The sequence below is a fragment of the Lycorma delicatula genome, chromosome 2 (assembly GCF_047948215.1).
Source record: "Lycorma delicatula isolate Av1 chromosome 2, ASM4794821v1, whole genome shotgun sequence".
NCBI lineage: Eukaryota > Metazoa > Arthropoda > Insecta > Hemiptera > Fulgoridae > Lycorma > Lycorma delicatula.
The window spans coordinates 139178037-139196301 of record NC_134456.1 but is presented as its reverse complement, the minus strand read 5'-3'; the positions used below and the strand labels follow the sequence as shown (position 1 = coordinate 139196301).

General features: G+C 30.4%; 1 protein-coding gene across 7 annotated transcripts in view; it reads left to right on the top strand.

Annotated features, from left to right (window-relative positions):
- Positions 1 to 18265, top strand: part of LOC142319261 (uncharacterized) — a 57031-nt gene that overhangs the window by 22289 nt on the left and 16477 nt on the right. Inside the window, exon 8 of one of the 7 annotated variants that reach the window (XM_075356313.1) lies at positions 10930 to 11205. The exons of the other annotated variants lie outside the window; for them this stretch is intronic. The gene's annotated coding sequence lies outside the window, so the exon portion shown is untranslated. Of the gene's footprint in view, positions 1 to 10929; positions 11206 to 18265 lie in introns of those variants that run through there. 7 annotated transcript variants of the gene reach the window in all.

Below are 18265 nucleotides of genomic sequence, written 5' to 3'. Positions count from 1 at the left end.
TTTTATTACATTTTTAAAAAAATTATATTTCTATATGAAAAAGCAAGTCATATGTGCTGTGTGGAGAACTTAGTAACCAAATCAGTTTGCAAATGAAGGAAAACTCTGAATTAGGGACTATCTGAAATATTAGAAAAAAAATTTAAAAACATTGATATATATATATATATATAATGAATATAAGTTTTTTAACATATAAAAAATATGTAGCCATAAAATTTAAAAATTTTTCCCATGTAGCCACTCACACATACAGTACTACATTCTTTGTGAAAAAAGAGTTATTTACTAATTGTAAAAAATTTTAATGTTTGAGTTTGTGTGATTCTGAAAAAATAAAAATTTTTTATTAACTAATCATGAGTGGAAACCCTCAAAAGCACTATTAAGATGAAACAACAATAAGCATAAGGTAAGAGGCATTACTGAATTCTGTACTGTTGGTGGAATACTGGTTATACTTTTGTCTTTGACATAATTATGGACAGATATAGTAACAAAAAAAGAATTGATTTTGCTAAATTAATATATACATATATATATATACACACACACACACGAGGTGTGTTCAAAAAGTAATGAGAATTTTTGTTTTTTGGAAAGAATTTTATTTATTCGTCTACATTAATGTTATCCCCTTCAAAATAGTCCCCACTAGATGTTATGTACTCATGCCAGCGCTTTTTCCAATCCCCAAAAAGCTTCTGGAACTCAGTCTTTGGAATAGTTTTTAGCTCTTTCAGCTGTTTGCTTTTAATCTCATCTATGGTTGCAAAACGACGGCTCTTTAAGGTTCTCTTTATTTTTGGAAATAGAAAAAAGTCACACGCGGCTATGTCTGGCAAATATGGTAGCTGGGGTATCATTTCAATGTTGTTTTTGGCTAGAAATTGATGAACAAGCAATGAAGTGTGAGCAGGTGCATTATCATGGTGTGAAAGCCATGAATTGTTTTGCCACAAATCTGGACATTTTTTTCAGATTGCTTCATGCAAATGGCATTGAACTTATAGGTAATACTCCTTATTGATCGTTTGGCCTTGTGGCAAGAACTCATGATGCACTATGCCATTAAAATTGAAGAACACAGTGAGCATAACCTTCACATTCGACTGTATTTGTTGAGCTTTTTTTGGTCTTGGTGATCCAGAATGCCTCCCCTGGGACGATTGAGCTTTAGTTTTGACATCATATTCTAAACCCTTGTTTCAAGGGTTTTAAGGGTTGAAACACTACATGTTTCAGTAGTTCTGCATCGTTGATGATTTCATTTAACTCCTGAGCAACTTCCATTCACTGTTGTTTGTTCAAAATTCAACAATTTTGGAACAAATTTTGCTGTCATACGTTTCATTCCCAAAACGTCCAAAAAAATTTCATGGCATAAGCCAATTGATATCCCAACATCATCAGCAACTTGATAGATTGTGATTCAGTGATCTTTCATAATCATTTCTTTCACTTTTTCCACATTTTCATCTGTTGTTGATGTGCTGGGGCATTCGGGGCGCTCCTCATCTTCAACGTCTTTACGACTCTTCTTGGAAACGCTTATACCATTCGTACCCCCCTTGCTTTAATCATAGCAGACTTACCGAAAGCAATATTTAACAATTTTAAAACATTGCTACACTTCATTCCATTCTTATAGCAAAATTTAATACAAATTCTCAGACCCATTATTTATACAAATAAAAAATCGCTGATCGTACCAAAACACATGTTATACGTTTGACAGCTGAAAAACAGTCTAAACATCCAATATGGCTAAAAATGTACAGATAGTTTTCAGACATGTTTACCAATACAACAATACAACAACGAAAAAATCCTGAGAATCGGACTAATACAACCCACGAAATTTCAAAATTCTCATTACTTTTTTACACACCTTGTATATGGTTTATTTTTTATAAATTATTCATTATATTATAGTTTATGAATGTTAGAAAACTCTACAGCATCAGTAAAAGGACATGATTTTTAATAAATTTTCAAAAGTTGTCATTGAGATGCTGCATCAGGTATAACTTGAAATGATAGTTGCCCTTGGTAGAGAATTTCTTACATTCTTTTTGAGTATGTTAACTAAGCTTCAAGACAGTGAAAGAAACTAAGAAGTTACAGTCAGATGTTCAACGAAAAATAATAATTTTTATTTCAGAGGCCTTTTTAATAGGTAAAAAGAAACTGAAAGAAATTCTAGTACATGTAAAGATCTTTCTGAAATTGAATGAAAGAAAAAGAAAAATGAAAAATAGGTTTGAAATGCTGATTTCAGAAATTAAAGCACACAGTTGACTTTAAAATACCTCAGATGCTGCACTATAATATCATTTACAGTATAATAATATGAGTAAATATAAACACAAAAAAGGGGAAAATATGTTTTATTACATTATTTAAAAAATTTTAAAGATGAATTGTTTTCTGTATGAAAAAGCAAGTGGTAGTAAATTTGGATAATTCTGCTAAGTGATTTGGAAATGAAAATAAATTTAACTGCTTTGACTTCAGAAGCTATTGAAGGCTAAAACTTAGCATATTCAAAAGGCACTTAAGAGAATATTTTTGCTTATAGACAATTTCAAATATTCTTGAAGACAGTCGATGTGGAAAACTAATTAAAAATTCATCTTTTTTCCTTTAAACAATTAACTTATATCATCCTTGGCTAAGTAAATACAATATTATACAACATACTTCATTGTTTTACTTTAGGTAAGGTATATAATACTTGCTCCTTAGTTTTGACCCCTGTGAAGTACTTAATATAAAAGGGCAACTGATCATAGTTACTTTAAATAAGAGTAACCCTGTTTAATATTCAGCCAGTTCCTGTTGTGAATGCAATGAATATGTCACCTTATGGCTTATTGCAAAGCATTTTTTTATAAATCAAGGATGTTGAAGTGATAAAAATTGTTTAATACCGTGCAGAAGGCCAAACATTAAATCTATAAAAGGCATGTTTCTTAGCAATCCTGGAATGGAATGCTCTATTACCTTGAAGAATAACTGGGTTCATTTCAGTGATTTGTGTTCCAAATCCAGTCACAACAGTCTTGTGCTATCCTAACATTCATTAAAAAAAAAAAAGATTAAAAATATGTAATTCTTTTTTTTTAAAATAATATTTAAGTAGTTTTGAATGTACTCTTTAATTTATACTAGTTGTAGATAGAATTCAGTGAACTTTACAGTAAAGTCATTCTTTAGTGCACTACATTGTTTATACAATTATAAACAGCTCTACTTGGATTTTTTAAACTAAATTTTTCAACTAGTTTTTTCTGAGTTATAACTGCAGTCTGATACAGATTATAGTAATGTTACTCACCTTTTGGACTGATTTTGTCTTTATATTACAGTTGCACTGCATGTCCAATAACGTTTTCAAACGTTATTGCTTGTTTTGCTGACCCCATAGAAAGTAATCTGAGGGAGTCAGATCAGGCGATTGTACAGGCCACAAGCCCCTCAAAATGATTTGTTCACCAAAGACATTTTATAAAATGTTATTGACCTGTTAGCTGTGTGCACTTTGGCGCCATCTTGTTGGAACCAACCATGATTGATTTACACTTCTGTTAACTGACTAATGAAGTGTGTTAAAAGAGGTCAGTTTGTTAAAACAGCATTGTTAAAACATCACAATAATGATCACTATTAATTGTATTTTCAAAAAAGACTGGATCCACTATGTGTGTTCTACTCAAGCAGACTGACTCCAATTTTTGCTTCATGTAAAGATTTTTGCTTCATGTAATTAATTCATGGGGGTTAGCTGTTGACCATAGTCATGCAGTTTGTGATTTAATATACACTCAAAGATGAAACTACACTTCCTCTGTAAAAGACATAATGTCGAGAATAACAAGGAATTTTGGTTAATAAAATGTTTAAACCATTGAAAATAATTTAATCTTTTGGCATGATCTGTAGATTTTAGTTCTTGAACACATTACTTTGCAGGGTAAAAGTTAGTTTTTTTTTACAGCTTTATGTGCAGTAGCAAGTCTGATATCTTGCTGCTGTGCTAACTTACACATTGACTTTGATGGATTTTTTGCCATAGCATCCAAAATATCAAGCAGCTTCTGTTCGTTTAATTTAGGTGGTCTTCCACTTCAATCAGCATTTTCAACAGAACCTGTTGACTGAAAGGTTTTGATAAGAGATTGAATTGCATTGCAGTAAGGAATAGGAGTGTTTGGAAACTTTTCAGAAATCTTGTGCTTCTCTAAATCAGTATTTCATGAAATACATGTTCAATGATAAAAATGCTTTCCTCTACCAAAAGAACCATTAAGTCTCACAACTATTGATTCCGATAAAGAAATAAAACAAAACGAAGCACGTTCAATCACAACTGAACGATTGATGTCTTCAAGCTCCACCTTAATAAGCTCCTACCTTGTAATCTGCAGGCCTTCATCAAGCAATATATTAATTACAATAAACTTCTTTCTTAATCCCCCTTTTTATGTCCTGCACTTTTATAATATCATAACCATAATGATTCTAAGCAACCTAATATAAAATTAAGTCACTTGAAAAAATGGTACAGCCATTCTGTAGTCTAAAAAACATCGGCTTATAAATGACAGTGAGGAGTAAAGAGGAAACCACTTCTTTCACTGACCTGAATACACTGTTATATATAAACAAGCCAAGCCCATTGAAACTTAGATGATGTTCAACCCATGAGTAACACTTCTACTATGTTCACCAAAGGGATTGGCTGTATAATGAGCATAATTATGCAAAAAAAGCAAGTAAGACTGTGACTGGTTATACAAAGCAAGAAAATCAATATACTCCATTCTGTGAGAAACAGAGCATCATACAAACAGTCAATGGCGGAAAGGATTAACATAAAATGTTTTAACAACTAAAAACATGTATCTTGGGTAAAATGGTAAACTATCCTGATGTCTTCTCCTTTTTACTCCATTTCTCTTTCTAATTCTTTATCATTCCATCTTCCCCATTAATAGTTCTGTTGATGTGTAGATGTAAGTCTGATCTATTCTCAGTTCTCTATAGTGAAACTGCCAAGACCTGAAGAGCCACTGCATTATTTATCCCATGTCGACCAGCTCGGGGTTCTTTTTACTATCATTTAGTAGCAGCACAAACCTAATGGATGAAGTGTCTATTAGGTAAAGTTGGGTCTCCTGATCATTCTTCCCAATTGCCCATAATATCTAAAAAATCTTTTCAATTATATATGATGAAAAGTTTTCTGAAAACTGTAAACTGAGCTGAAAAGAAGTTAATCTAATATGTTACTTAGTCAATAAAAAATAGCACGAGTAAAAAAAAAAATGTTTAATTTTTGTATTTTAAAAGGGGGACACTATTTTTAAAAAATCTGTTTGATAATAAATTGTATTTTTTGGAATAATTTGCAAAATATTAGACATTTATTCTAAATAATGCTTATGAGAAACATAATCACTTTGTTTTCTCAGAATACAAGCGTTGTGATCCACTATATGTAAAAAATAAAATAAAAAATTAGTCATTAAAATAAAGCTTTAGTCATTAAACAGTTAACTTTATAAATACATATTTTTATCATTTTTACAAGTTAGGATAATTTTGGATGGATAACAGCCAACAATGAAGGTAGAAGAGTAATGCAAAATAATAATAGAAAATTAGCTGGTGAATCTAGGTGTGGGATAAGTGTAACAATAGAATGGAAAATGAAAGTGAAGGTTATTAAAAGTAAACATGATTATAAAATTACCTTTCCTTAGCATTATCAATTTCCCATGTTTGATCACTATCTTAAACTTTAATTACACCAACTGCATAATTTTGTAAATGTAGCTATTACAAAGATTAGTAATCATCTGCAGCAAAATAAGAAACAAAGTTTATTCATATTCATACTTTGTTTTAAATTTTATTATGAGAGGGAGCAGGGCTCCCTCTTGTAATAAAGGTGCTTAGAAAGCTCCTAAGCTTCTTCTATCATGAAGCTTATTGTATACTACCAAAGAAACTTATCTAATTTTTAAAATCTGAAATTTTAACTTTCTAAGAGTTAGAAATTTCTAAACTAGGTTTATCCACACTTTCCAAAAAATAAACTCCAAATATTTTGAAGTACTTCCACACATGGATGTTACAGTGTCTGTAAATAGATGACAGATTCTGTTGTATAGAATATCACCCCAGAATTGACCCGGAAAGAAAATTACTGGCTAAGATTTGCATCATGTAAAGCAGGGCTTTCTATTCATCCTAAAATCTGAATCATATTAAAGAGTAAATAAAGAAAGCTTGCTCTCATTAGCTACTGTATGAGAGTGATCCACTAAGTAAATATTTGAATATGTTGTTTGTAGACCACAAAAAATGAAATCTGATATGATTTTTAAACACATGAGAATTACATCCTATATATATTTATAGGCAGATGAGGAAAATATATGTTGATAAGGTTATGAAATAGTAAAAAGTGAGAAAAATTATGTATCATTTCAATAAAGGAACATTAAATGTTCATAACAAAGATGCTTCTGAATGTCACTTTAATCATGTAATTAAAGAAATGAAGCAAAAACTCAACTAGGAAATTCATTAGATAGATGATTACAATTGATTTCCCCTAGATTTCACGGTCTTTCCAGTAGTCCAAAGACGAAAAGTAAAAATGACAACTACTATACACCATATAAGGGTCTGATACTGGTACCATTTCAGAACTTCTTCAAAACTGATAAAAAGTCAACCAAACTCTGAGCAAAAAGTTATAGTAAGTTCCAAGCAAACTTGCTTAGAAAGATTTGGAAGGAATTCGAGCACCCACATCATGTAGCTCTGATCTGACTCCCCATTTGTTTCTTGTACTGAAAGAATTTTTAGGTGATGATCATTTAAGAAATTAATCAAAAATCTGTCAACACCAGGTAGTGAAAATTACTATATTGATGGATAAGAAAAATCCTTTCCTTCCAGCTTTTCTACCCTTCTTTTTGAGAAAACAGAACAGAGAAAAAGCAATTTTAGAACATCATCCAAGTTTCAATAAAAAACATTAAAAAAATAATAAGGAATAATCATATAAAAGAATAATCATTAAACAAATTAAATAAAATTCTTAAAATAAATTTTTAAATCAAATTAATTAATGAATTGATTTTGAAGTTGTGGAAGTAGAAAACATCTACCCATTATATGAAAAAGTTCTACAAAAACATATTTTAATCTGCAGAACTACATAATTAAAATGAAAAAAATAACTTTAGAAAAAAGGTTCATTAGGAAGTAAAAAAATACTTTTTCAGTTCTTCAGTAAATGTTGTCATTAAGAAGTTATGCCAAATTAAAAACAAATGATAATCTTCTTAACTATTAATTTGGTTGGAAAAGACAAAATTAAAAGAGGAATTGAAAATCTTATGTTTAACTCTTTAAGGTTTTTTAAAAATTAAAATATAGATAGGTTTATAAAAGAGTTAAAAAAGCTATTCACAAAAAATTAAAAGAATTTGCAAATATGTTATAGAGATTGCTACTGAATGTGAATTAAGTATCTCTGGAATGTGAATTTTTTTTACTAAAAGTTTTTCCACTAATGTCATGATAAAAAATCCCTTAAATATCAAAATTTCATCTGACAGCACATCATTTTGATAAAGTAATCCAGTACTTAACAATAAGTTCTTTCATGTACTTTAAAGAAAGACTTAGAATGGGACTGCCGAAATATACCCCACAAAATTGAAAAAAAAATCCATTTAGGTTGAATCATAATTTTTTTTTAAATTGATCAGTGTTATCTAACAGAAGTTAGTCTAATCTCAAAAAACTATGTAAATTAAATGATTCAGTTTAATTTTTATGTTTGTCTTCAGCTCATTAATGATACGAGATTATACTTTTCAAAAGTGACCAGAGAAAAAAAATTAGTTTATCCATAAAATTATCAAATCAAATAGTAAAATTTTTATTTTCTTTCTTACACTTTAAGCAGCAGTAACCGTTACGGAAATTTGCCATTAGTCAATGCTAACAGTGAACAGTAAAACAAGTAGTCAATGTTATTTAACTTTAATGGCCTGTGGAAATTGTTTATTTAAGCAAGTTTTCAAATTCCAACATTTTATCCTTACTTCACACATATTTTCCTACGTGTGACTGTCTATCAATACTACTTTGTGAAAGTAGTATTGTAAATTGTATATGAAACTTAGTACAATTAAATGAGGTTACAAAAAGATTTGATTATTATAAACAGTATGCCAGTAATAACAACACGGAATTTTCTGGCAAATATTAACTGTTGAAGAAAAGAGATGGTAATTTAGAAAACAATTACAAGACACATTGATGAAATAGACAAAAACATAGGAAGATATTTTGGAAAATTTAGCGAACATTTTATTAATATTATTTTAAGTGGAAAGAAATTACAGAGAGGATAAAATAGAGGGAGATAAGATTAGTGAATAGGAATTTATACAAGGATTGTACAAAGGGAAAATTACCTAATAAAGCACCATAAAAAATTGATGACTTTCAAATCAGCCTTGGATTTCATTAATTTTACTGAAATTAATTTCAACAATATGAGGAATATTGAAAAATTACATCAATTTCAAATTTGTTTCCAAGAATATTGTTTGAGTCTTCTCAGTGAACAAGTGAAAGAAAAAAATATTCTTTTCATTAGCATATTTGATTCTTCTCATTATAAAAAAAAAATGAAATAAAAGCTTGCACAATTAATTATTATTAGTGAACAACATTTTGACCAGATTTCATGGACATTCTAAGTAAGTATCATTGTTTGAAGTGTTCAGTAATGGCTATTGATGTAACAGACAGTAAAATAAGAAGATATTTTGGAGAACTGAAGCCAAAAAATTATAACAGTAGAAGCCTGGAAGAAAAAGATTGCAAAAGGAATAAAATAGAGGGAGATAGGAGTAGTGTGAATACCCATAGACGAGCCATGTCACAAGTCTGGTTTCATCAACAATAAACAATAACATTTCATAAGTCCTTGATCGTTAACTTATATTTTATGGTATCGCTGAACAGTTTCAAATTTCTTTGACATTGCTTTATGTATGACAAATTGAGGTTTCACAAAATTTTATTCTTCCATATGACACTGGACACTTGGATGTCACAGAAACCACTCTTTCAGAATTTTGCTAATGCCACCCGCAACCTTTAGATCCTCTTGAATTTTGTTGATTGGAAACTTAAAGGAACATCTTGGAAAAATGAAAATTATTAATAATGAAGAAATGAAAATAAAAGTCAAAACATACTCATGAAAACTATTTAAAAAATGCATGATGTCTATTGATAGATTAATTTAAATTCTTAGATTCATGATGAATTAATAAATTTTAAAATTCTTGTTTATTTTAAATTAATTGTTATTAAATTCATTAGATTCTTAATAAATTCAATTACATCTGTGACAAACACATATCTGATTTTTGGTGATTATCTAGAAAAGAAAAAATTTTTTTACATTTTTATTGCTTAGTTTTGTATTTGATGTCAAATAAATTTGGTAAATATTAAGCAGATGTTGTTTGTAACATTTTTAAAAGAAGCTAAAAATTTGACCATGTAAAAAAGATATACTATAAACTTAATACAATAAAGTGATATTACAAAAAAAAAAAACATAGAAAAGTATAAAAATACTTGCACATTTTAAAGTGTATAAAAACACAAATTGCTACTAATTTGATGTCTTGTTTTTACTTCTGCATTCTTTATGTTAATTTTAACCTTCTGCTTTATGAATTACACCCTTTATTGTGGGATTTAATCTTTATATGTTCATGGGGAATCTTGTTATAACCCTGAATTATATCACATTAGCTTGTAAATATGTCTGTAGAATTTGCAACCAGCATAGCATTTTTATCCATATTAGTAAAATATTAAAGAAATTATTTAATTTGATAAAACACCATCCTCAAGTCCATTGTTGCATGTCTTTTCTTTGCCGTAAATTTTTCCTTAAGCAAAATTTTAAACAGGAAATGAGATGAAGTATTTTTTTGGAAAAAAAATCACAGACTATTAGGTGTTTTACGTGCTAAAATATTGATCTTAACACCTTCACTGCCATGAGTACCCATTTGGGATCTCACCCTGATTCCTTAACTGGCCACATCACAGAATTGTGTTAGTGACTACCAGGCCATGGCCCTTCACTTTGAGATAATGTTTATAATTTTTTGTAGTTATTATTTATTGCAACCAAGATCATTTGACAGTTAAAACACTGTAAATGTAGTCTGCAAATAGAATCTCATGGCCCAAGAGACAAGTAAGTTTTCACCTTGTTTGTACGTTTACAGTACATGAAATCCCATTTGGAATTTCAGTGTTTTCAGCAATCATAGGTCTTTTATGTTAGGCCTTTTTTCAGTGTATATGTGAAAAAAGTCAACCCCATTTTACTAAAAACATGATGCAGATAAACATTTCTGAATAATAACTGATATTTATCACAAAAATCTGAAAAATATTCATACTTACCTTAAAGTGTCTTGAATATCATGTTGTGCTTGAAATTTTTGAATACTGTAAATTTTAAGTAATATTTGAAATTTAAATTCAGTATACCATAACTAAATACTAAAAACTTTAAATTTGTTTACATTCATTTCACACACTTCACAAACTACAGTTATGTTATTATAATTGCCTATGTTATTTATGAATAGTTAATTTAAAAAAATTAACAAAATATGTTCACTAATTACAAAGTTATTTTAAATTTAGTTTACCTCTTCAAGATCCGAAATTTACTTAACATTTATGCTGGGAAAGTACTGTGTATTCTCCCTTGTTGCACCTGATACAAACTGGCGTGGACCTTTTTTTTCTGTCTTCTTTGGTGCAAATAAATTACCTATATTGTTTATTTTTTAGGTAATTTTTACAACTGAGGTCCACCTCGAGGGTCACCAACTGCAACCTTAACTTCCAGTCATTCATTAGACAAAGCTTCAGTAACGCTTACTGTGTAAGCATATGTATACAATATTTTTAGTACTCCTTTATTGTGCTCTTTGTAATATATGTATGAATTTAATACCATCCTACTCATAATATTAAAAGCTTTTTTTTTCAGTAACATGGTGTCCTCCACTTGTCTAAGTAAGAATATAGCACCATGTCTGAAGTACCTATACCTCCTATACATTTGTTGTATTTGAAAACCATCTCCAGCTTAGAACTTTCTTTTCTCTTTTCCTGTGAAGAATAGTTTCCTCTCTTTCCTCAATTGTTATTTTATTCGAAAGGGGAAATACAGGTAATTTCTGAGACTTTTTTCCCCGAAATGCTAGAGCAAAGACAGGCCCAGACCAACAAAATCATTTTCTCTCCTACGGCAAATTTTCTTTTAAATTGCTTTGGTAACATTTTCTGTTGCGACAAATGGTGTCAAGTTATATAAATTCCACACAATTCTAAACAATGTTCTGGCCAGGCGAATGGACATGAAAAAATTATCAACGAATAAACTGCTCACCAAACAAATCATTGATATCATACACGTGTTATCTAATGAAGCTTAACCGTACTAATACTACATTAAACAGAGCATCTACGAATTGATACCTGATGGTTTTAGTATCAAGAGAGTAAGGTAGATAGATACCTTGACGTTAAAAAGTTAATGATAAATAAATGAAAATGTTACATAATAAAAATGCAATAACAGCAATACTTCATTTATATGTAAAAAGTCAATAAAAGAAATTATCTCTATTTTGAAACATATTATTTTTTCACCTTATGCCCTTTAAAAAAACATTCTTTACAATATTATACCAAACAAACTGAACATTTAGTAAGTGTTTTTTTTAGAATATGCCTGTGCATATTTCCTTCCTTTTGTAGATGTACATTTCCTGTAACACAGTGCACACTTGCCCTTTGCTGCCTTAGTTTGTGATTCAATAATAGTGGATTTGTAATTACCTTTCTTCAATTTTTATCAAATATTCCACTATTGATTCTCTAAAAATTATAATGCTTTTAGTTAGTCATGAATAAGCAGTGGGCATTAACTACACAGTATTGCAAATAACGTCAAATGCGACTTTCCAATACCACTTTAGCGACTTTAAAAGTGAAGTGCTATAAGACACTAATTGGTCCAAAAGATTGCTGAGTTTCCTTTATTTTAATGTAAAACTACTTTAGGTTTCAACACAGTCTTAACCCATTTGATAAGTTCTACCATATTACATGTTTCAACTGTATTCAGCATTAAAATCTCTCTCCGGTCTTTACATTTTGTTAATCATATTAGTTGAGCTTTTCATTGTGTCACTTTCTCTCATTTTCAGTTTTTTGCAAATGTCTTTTCAATTTTTTTCATATTTTCACATAATGTGCCAATTAAGTGTGTACTCCTCTTATTTAGTGAATGTGTAAGATTAATACTAATGTAAAAATTATCTGTGAAAACAATATTCAACAATCAAAAATGGCTCCATCAAATCCATTACAATATTTTGAGTAACATTTTTCCCTGCCCTTCTTTCCCAGCATAAACTTTCATTCTGACTATTTGCAAGGGGATGAGAACATATTTTAAAAACTTTCATGCCATATTGATGGCATTGATTTTTAATTGTTTAAATTTTAGTCTTCCGGTGAAGGGAATGACTGATTCATCAATAACAACACCTAATTCTTGTATGTAACATTTATTAAATTTGTGCACAAGTAAATCAATAACAGGCTGTATTTTTTTAAGTCTGCCATCACAATTATCTTAATTTACAAAATGAATGTCCTGAATCAACAGTTCAAATCTGTTTCAAGTCATTATATTTGTAATATTTGTAGAAAATATATAGACTTGCTCAAAAAATCAGATATTGCTGGTAGCTTAAGGAGACCCATGCATATTATGAGTCCAAGAAATTTTTTTATCTCTTCAGAAGAAGTCTCAATCCATTATTTTATTCTAGTAAAATTAGAATTTTATTTTATTAATTTAAAATGAGCATATTATTCCATACAATATTATTCACAAATTCATCATTAAAGAATAATCTAAAAAAATCATATGGAGTACCATGAGATAAAATTTCTAAAACAACAGAATTATTTCCAACATCAGAATTTTTCAAGTTGTATAAAAAAATATTTAGAACCCCATTGTCATTACACCACGTTAAAACAGTTTCATTTAAATTTCAAGTTATTACACTACCTGCATCACTTACTTTTATCCTCAGAATATAGTATTACTAAGTATAGAATTACTAAGTGAAAAGTCAGGATCTTCACCTTTATAAATTTCATTAACGTTCTTAATTAAAAATTATGACACTGAAATTAACTTAAAGAAGGCACAGAAACACATTAACAAAGGACATTGCAAACAAAACCGTAACCTAAAAGCAGGAAACAAGAAAAGATGATAAACAAATCCGATATGATGTTAGCCAATTAGGAAATTTTATTCAGGTTTTCTTTTTTTTTTTAACCTCTGTGACCACCATTAGGTATTGCTTCAGAGGATGAGATGAATGATTTGTAGCATGTGTGAAAATGTCATGCTTGACTAGGATTCAAACCTGGGACCTCTGGATAAAAGGCCGAGACGCTACCACTCATGCCATGGAGGCTGGCAGACTGAGATCCCAAATGGAATCTAATGACCAGTTGGAAATAAGTGGAGAGATCCCTTTGAATCTCATGGTCTGTTACAACGCATAAAAATACCTGTGGCAGTTAACGTTAATAATAAATTTATAAATGTGCATATCTATGGACTTATGGAATATATATTTTTAATTGCTGAACAGCAAAACAAGTATAGAATAAGACAGAAAAAGAAATATAAACCATGCTATAAATAATATTATAATTATTAATATTTATTTATTTGCATTAATAAATAATTTAAATTATCTATATTGTAAATATAAATTAAAGAAGCAATAATAAAATCCATAAAAGCAATCATTAATGGTATGGTAATTTCAACACATCCACCAAACCATTGTTGTTGTGGACACCAGTGATATGGAGGATGTGAAAATTCATGGAATGATAGGAAAAATTGTCACTCTGGTTACTGTTGATCATGAAGCCAGCATGTTATTTATTACACTATCAGTCCATTGTTTGTGCCTTATGCAATCTGTAATAAAATAACTTATTCTAGTTAAAATAATATAATATTATTCAGTACATCTAGAAAAGGAATGAACACTACACCTAATATGTGTGAAAACCACTAGGTTAACTTATGAGGAGATTGAAATACAGATTATTGAATGAAATTATATTTTTTTCCAAGTGTTTTTATTGAATGAGAAAAAGAATGGGTACTTTTGTTCCACCAGAACATTGAAAGTTTTATATTTAAACAATAATTTTTCAAAACTTGTAAAATAGTAAATAAAAAAATTTGAAAATAAACTAACAAAAATAATGAAACTGGAAAATCATGTAAGTAAAATGGTTTTTAAAAGTAGTGCAAAACTAATCAAGTTACAAATATCATAAACATCTCTTATTAACACATTAATATTGCAAAATTTAAATTTTAAATGTAAAATTGAATACCACTAGAACTAAGAGTGCTGTACACACATATACATTATTCACCATTTCCAGTCAGTAGGAAAATTAATGAAGGTATGTTATTAAAAATATGGAAGAGAACCTACAATGATCTTGAGATTGAAAGAAATAAAAGCATAACAATAAATTATAAATCTGTCTTCTCATTAACACAGTATGTAATTCATTTGACGATAAATTGTCAGATTATCAACAATGTCAAAAAATTCTTAAAGAAAATTAATTGAAAAAAGTTTTAAAAAAAATATTGGCAGGATTCAGTTGGTTTATATTTATGGAATATATATGTAATTGATAAAAATGATCAAACTGTAATATTTATTCAGGTTTTAACATTGTTAATCATAATTTTTCATTGACTAAACCTGTTACTAAAAGATCTACACAAAATATATTATGAAAATCAAAAATGCCTATATCACAGGTATAACTTGATACTAATTTACAATACTAGAATTAACAATAAATAAAACCAATTAATATTTAATCGAATTGAACGTAAAATGGAGGTCATGAAAACAGACACAAAATTATATCAATTTTCTGCCATATTTGGTAACCCATTTAAAAAAAATAAAATGTCATTTTGTTCAAAATAAAAGGCTTAATTATTTTAGCAAATAACTTACATTTTGATAAAACTAATATTTGCTGAGATATAACGAATTGAAAAATAAAAATGGCCGCCATTTTGTAATTTGCGAAGGTTTTAAGCCCTGATTTTTTGCTAATTTAAAAATTTTATTACCAAGACGCTTACCAGATATTAATGTGATTCCTCTATCCGAACTTGAGATATAAACTTTTATATAAAAATAACAAAATGGCGGACAGAGGGAGAACGAAGGAGAAATTGTAATTTTTTCCTAAGGATATTTTTTTGTTTAGTTTTACAAGTAGAATCCGAAAAAGTATAGTCAGCCCACCATTTTAGAAACACTCTGTATATTTCCGTTAGTTAAAAGTAAATATTAAATTAGGATGGGATCAACATAATACCAATGGATTTTGAATAAATATCTTTTAATTTTATTTTATTTATTTAACCGAATACTTCCACTAACTTGACCGTAGAAAACGAAAACTTGACTTCCTGTTGGGGACACCTGCGGAGCATAACACAATAAAGCCATATGTTCAAATATTATTAAGCACTCGTTAGGACATTAGATTTTACCTGTATACTATTGTAGGTTGTTACGATTGGGTAGATTAAATTAATATTGGTTCAAGTACTTATTTTATTTTACATTTAGTTTTAATAAAATACAATAAATGCTTGATTATTTGTTTAAGCACTAGTTAGGGTATTATATTATATTTTATATTTTTGTAGTATTGCATGATACTGGAAAGGGGTAAATAAAATTGATTTAATTTTGGTCAAAAAAGCCATATGCCCATATATTTATTAACTGTAACAACTTTACGCACAATATGAGACTTTACGTCCACATCTCTTTATAATGAATGACCTTTTCTTTAAAGGCCCGCAATCATTTCTGGGAGTTACCCGTTGGCTCACCCGATATAGAGGCTCCTGGCCTGGTTTATCATGCATAAACCTTCGTCCCGCCTTTTCACGGTGGTTCATCTAACACGGCGTGAGGCCTTTTCCTCACATCTTGCGGTGTAGGATCCTCTGGGCAGATGTCCCTGAGATAGCTGTGCTCGGACACGGCTGTTCTTCCGAACAGTCCGCGCGCCTTTGCTACACCCACTTTCGACACGGTTTTTATGTCCGCGTCGTAGCGAAGTGTAACGTTTTTGACAAACCACGGCGCTCCAAAAATCGTCCGCAGCGCCACGTTTTGGACGGCCTCCAGCTTTTTTTTGGACACCGGCTCGGCATATGTCAGAATTGGCAAGACGTAGAGTCGGTATATGAGTATCTTAGTCGCCAGCGAAATGGGACTGACTCGATTAAGCACTGGGTATAGGGACATGGCTGCCAGAGACCGTCGTGTGAGAGAGTTTTTTATATCGTTGGCCGTCATAAAAACCGCTTTCCTGTTCAAGCCCCTCCGATAAGGCTATCCACCAGTCGAACTAGTTGGGTCGTCGAGTGGCCTTCTCTGAACCCTACTGCTCAGGCCGAACCTCCGGCCCCAAACATTGCCGACGTCGCTCGAGGAAAATTCTTTCGAACAACTTTGACGATGCAGGTAGTAAGGAGATCGGCCTGTAATACTGGGGGGGGGGGGGAGAATAAAGACTTTTCCCCGATTTGGGCGGGCCGTTTTTCCAACCTTCCCCGTTTTCCAACATTCTGGAAAATACCCTACGTACAAAATGGACGTGAACCTTGCAACATACGTTGAATTTACATTCTTCAATTTTTGGTTATCCTTCTAAGCTTACGAAGTGTTATGCCATCAAGTATTCTAACGTAAAATAGTATCATATCTAAGTTCATAATTAGTGTTAAGTTCTTCTAGGTAATACTTTTAATGAACAATTAAAATTAATTCAAAAGGCGGCCTAATTAGCAATTACATGGTCAGCTCGCCCATACGACTTTCAGTTTTTGTCACTGGAAAATGGGTTTGGTGGGGAGGGGGCATAGCCCAGATCGGCCAAAACTGGCGCTCTCGCTCATTTTCATTCAGTGTAGCTCAAGACTTAGACGTGATAGCACGGAGATTCGTGTATTTATGTCTAGAGTCAAATGTATCGAGATAGGTCAATTTAAGTAATAATAATAAGTATATTTGGACAATATTTATGTGTAAAAAATTAAAGTTTTTATATTTTTAACTTTTAAAATTAAATTTTTTATGTATAAAAAATTAAACATGCAAAAAAGTATAAAAATTCAATATGTCAGCCTCACTCCGCGCAAAATCTAGCCGGAAATATAAATTAAGCATATCGTTGGAAACGGGAGGTTATGGGCCACGCACAGGTACCCCGATGTCCGGTGTCGAGCGAGCGAGACTGTTTCGGGAGCGTTGCAAAGTTGGAACGGCGCGCTCAGCGAACAACGCTGACATAATAGAAGAAAATGGAAAACTTAATAGATATCAAAACGATCTTTCCATATACGTTAAAATATTTCATATTCGATGTATCAATTTGATCGGAATTTAGTTGGCTGTGAGAATGTAATTATGGTAGCATTGCCTATTTGATTGATTTTCTTTTAAACACTGTCAGCAGTTCTATATAACCAATTTTGCTCGAGTTTTGTGCAATTTTATGATTTTGTGTACAAATAGTTATAGTTTTTTTTTTTTTAGTTTCGATTAGTTCATAAAAATGTTCTCCTCTTACTAGACAATTCAGAAAGTGAGGAAGAGAATGACGGCGCGAGCATCTCTACTGCTGCTTATTATACCTTATGTCTCTTATTTATCATATCACAGATCAATGTTAAACAAAATTGTCGTCGAAATAAATCTCATGTACCATTTAGTGCCTATTTTTTGTTAAAATTTAATTTAGTATGCAGTCAATGTCTCCGTTTTTTAATGCACTAAAAGTGACTCGGTGACATAAACATCTACAGATAAACCGACAAATTTATCTGTAGAGTTGGCCAAATGAAAGAACTAAAATTTTCCGTTGGAAACTAAAATTTTGTTTAAAAAAATACGATAGTGGTTCTCCCATTTAACTCTACAGATATGTTGGTCAGTCTGTAGCTCGGAAG